Genomic DNA, 3,973 nt, shown 5'->3' with positions numbered 1-3,973 from the left:
TGGGTAAGATGACTTTCAAAACTCATTGTAAGTAGGCCAGGTGAAGCCAGACACAGGTTCATAGGATTCCTTTGTAATAAGTGCCTATACTCACCAATATTCACTAGTCACTCTATCTATTTGTATATAGTTCTCTCTCCCCTTCTGAATAAAGGGGACTGATCTAACTGATATATTTCATTAATAGAAATAACTTTCTAAATAAGTAGTTAGGTTTATGGATTTTTAAGAATGTTTATGAATTAGTAAGAAAATTAAGAAAATTCTTTTTTTTATAACAATTTGTCTTTTTATTTAGCACTTCTACAAATTATGCTTTAAGAGCAAATTTCCAAAGAGGGTACAGGTGTTCCTTCCTCTGCTGTTTTTTGGTCTTCAGGCTTTCCTGATGCTTATTAAGCATGTGGTGCATGGCACAGGTCTTCTTCAGCCGAAGGTCCAGGGGCTTGTATTTCTTGCCCTTGTAGAATTTCCTGAGGTTCTCTTTCTGTGTCTGGTTGATGACAGTCAGGACTTGGGCAATAGATTTTTGGACAACTCGGGTCTTAGATCGCTTGGATGCAGATCCTCCAGTGACCTTAGCCACCCTCAATTGGGAAAGTTACACCTTTAAATCATCTAACTGTTTAAGTAGCTCCTCCTTCTTCTTCCCACGAAGATCCCTGGCCTTGATTTTTGCCATGATAGAAGATACTACAGTCCGCCGCCAGATCCGAGGAGAAAGAGCAAGAAAATTCTTAAAATTTAAATGACATGCCTGAATGAATACAATGGAAAGTCAATGATTAAAAGATGTAATTAACTAGCATCATATTTTGAGTTATTTTCATTAACTTTCATCAATAATTAAAATTCAATGAATATTTATTAAGCACCTACTTTGTGTAAGATATTGGGTTAAATGCTGCAGACACAAAGATGAAAAAAGAAACAGTTTGGATTAAAGTCTAACAGGGGTCAATAACATAAACACTAAGTAGAAAGGCATCATGGGAATTGTTCTAAACTTGGCATCATCAGGAGGATCTGGATTTGAATCCTGCTCCTAATATTTACTAGTTAAATGACCCTGGAAAAGTCAATTAACGTCTCTGAACCTCAGATTCCTCTGCAATAAAGATAATAATAGGACTTACCTACGAAGGTTGTTGTAGATAATCATAACAAAAGAAAATGTACATAAAATGCTTTATAAACTTTAAAACAATTTATAAGTATGGTGGTGGTGGTGGTGGTGGTAGTATCAACAGCAAAGAACTAGAAGTACCAAGAGGAGAAAGTACATTGCTAAGTGTGAATTGGGGGGGGGGGGGGCAAGGAAAAATGCTGAAGGTATCAGACTCTATGGAAAGCTGAGCAGGTAAAGAATGTGAGTGCTGATGAAATTTCAACAATCATTTCTTTCTATAGTATAGGGGAAAATATTTTTAAAATATAAAGGTATGTTATGAGAAATTTTCCCTCCTTTTTTTCCTAATGAGGTAGATGGAGAGAGAAAAAGAAAAAAGATTCCATCATTTATTTATTTAATTATTTGTTTTTATTTTTTACATAGAGGGTTGATTGGTACAGCAGATGTGGAATGTTGTATGTACTTTCAAATATGGTCACTATATATTTAGTTTTGGTTAATTGCTTGACTCTCTTATAAGAAGTGTCTCATAGAGTGAAGGTAAACTGTGTCATGTTTAAAATCTAAATGTGTTGTCTTCAAAATCTAATGTGTGGTCATCTTAAATTAGAAGCTTTAGCACCAGTCATTGTACATTAAGCATTTATTAAAGCATACTAGGTATTAGAAAATAAGAACACGAAGAGTTAAGAAAAGACCTATCTAGCCTAGAGTTGCAGCCTGGTCTGGTTCTCCCTCAAGTCCTCCACCACAAGCCTGCTTCAACCACTAACTTCTCCAGCCAACTGAGTGTGGAAGTTTCTTATAGGTCTGGAGCATAGGTGGTTCTTACACACTGCTTCAAGCTGATTGGTTAGCATCATCCAAATCCATTGGTTCACTGGACTTGAAGGTAGTCTCAAGTTGAGTTCAAAGTCCTTAGCTTCTGAGAACAATAGCTTCTTAAGGGCCAGCCAGGTGTGGTTACAATCTAATTAACTTGAAGTAGGCTAATCAGCAAAGTCAATCACTCTCACTTAATTCAATAAATTTAGATTAATATCCAGGTGGGGCCTTTGAGTATCTGCCAAATCCCATTATTTTTAAACATGACAACTGTAAATGTTTTGTAAGAACAAAACTCATTAATAAAACTTTTTTAATGTTCCTTTATCCCAAAATATTATTTTGGTAAAAAAAAATGATGACTTTGTTTTTAAAAAATTATTGACGTTTCAAATTAATGTGTTTTTTAAATCATTTTAAGAATTTAATTATCCATTTAGAATTGTGTGCATCTAGCTCCAGGATTATTGACCTTAAAATGAAAGTCAAGCTCATTTTAGTTAGTGTTTTTAATTTGACTGTTTAGATGACTAATCCTTTTTAATGGATGTTTTTCATAGATACCACATTCTCAAAAAGCTAGACACTGCTTTCTGACCTGGCCTTTAAGACTTAGGATGCTCTATGACTATACAGTTAATGGAATATTTGTTAAAGAATTTTGAATCGAAAAATGTCATAAAATGGAAACTTTGTCTCATTTAAACAGATTTCTATTATCAACAATTTAGGCAAAAATGATACTATGCCCATTTTCACTAGGGAAGACTCATGAATAGACACTTCAAAACACTAGCACAATCTCAGTATACTATCAGTGCCCCAGATACCACATCACACTAACAAACGAAAAAAGAAAATTAGTATTTTTTTCTTTTTTAGGGGTAGATAGGAGGTCCTATCTCATTCAATTCAGCAAATTCCCATTATGTACAAGCCCCTATATTGGCATGGAAGATGCAAAGGTGAAAAATATCACAATTCCTGACTTCAAGAAGTTTATAATGTAGTACAGTAGTGGTCTTTAAGGGGATCCATCAGATCAAAACTATTTACATAATTCTAGGATATTATTGGGGTCCTCAATCATTTATGGAAGTATAAAGGTCCACTGAGATCCCTTTTTTGAAAACTGTTAGAACAGAAAGAAGCAAATAACTATAATGTGAGTTCTATAATGTGAGTTAGAACACTAATAAAATGAAAAAAATGGTTAGATACAATCATTTGACAGATGTAGATGTTAGAATCTTTTCTGATGGGCTCATAAAGTGACATTCATGGAAGAACTTGAACTAAACTGAATCCTGAACTAATGAATGAGTGAGTGAGTAAAAGTGCTTACCAAGTGTTTTGTCCAGCAATATGTTAGACCTGGGATTGCAAATTGAGAATCTTTTCTTTTGAGAGCAGATATCCCCCTACTCTCAATGAATTCACATTCTAGGAGAAGATGGTACATTTGGGAGAGGTCAACTTCAGGTCAGAAAGAACCAGTTATGCTTAGGATTAATCAAGGTGGATGGTAAGACCAAGGGGTCTAAAAAATAAAGCAGCACAGTGAATGTTGAAGAATGACTGGATAAGTGTAAATGCACAGAAGGGGAAAAAGAAAGGACAGTACTGAAAACAGATTAATACCATTTTCTTGGAGCAGAGAGACCATAAAGAGATATAGTGTGAAATATGGTTACAACATCAATTGGAGACAGACTATGAAGGACTTATATTGTCCCAGGGGATTTATATGTTATTCTTTCTTTCAATGTTTTTAATTAACAAATATTTATCTTCTCTTCCTCTTTGCTTCTTCAAAAAAGAGAAATCTGCCAAGTCCAAAAAATTTTAATTTTTCACCTTGAGTCCATCATATCACTGTCAGAAGGTAGAGGAAATCCAGAGTTACAAGTTATCTCTTTTTTTGTGAGGCAATTGGGAATAAGTGACTTGCCAAGGGTTACACAGCTAGTATGTATTTAAGTGTCCAATGCCGGATTTGAACTCAGGTCCTCCTGA

The 3,973-nt window shown here is 34.6% G+C and overlaps 1 pseudogene; it reads right to left on the bottom strand.

Annotated features, from left to right (window-relative positions):
* Positions 1-310: 310 nt before the first annotated feature.
* Positions 311-3,325, bottom strand: LOC122725794 (annotated as a pseudogene).
* Positions 3,326-3,973: the final 648 nt, after the last annotated feature.

This window comes from Dromiciops gliroides, chromosome 4, assembly GCF_019393635.1.
Source record: "Dromiciops gliroides isolate mDroGli1 chromosome 4, mDroGli1.pri, whole genome shotgun sequence".
NCBI classification, from domain to species: Eukaryota; Metazoa; Chordata; class Mammalia; order Microbiotheria; family Microbiotheriidae; genus Dromiciops; species Dromiciops gliroides.
Note: the sequence above shows the minus strand (reverse complement) of the source record. Positions and strands in the feature narration are given on the sequence as shown.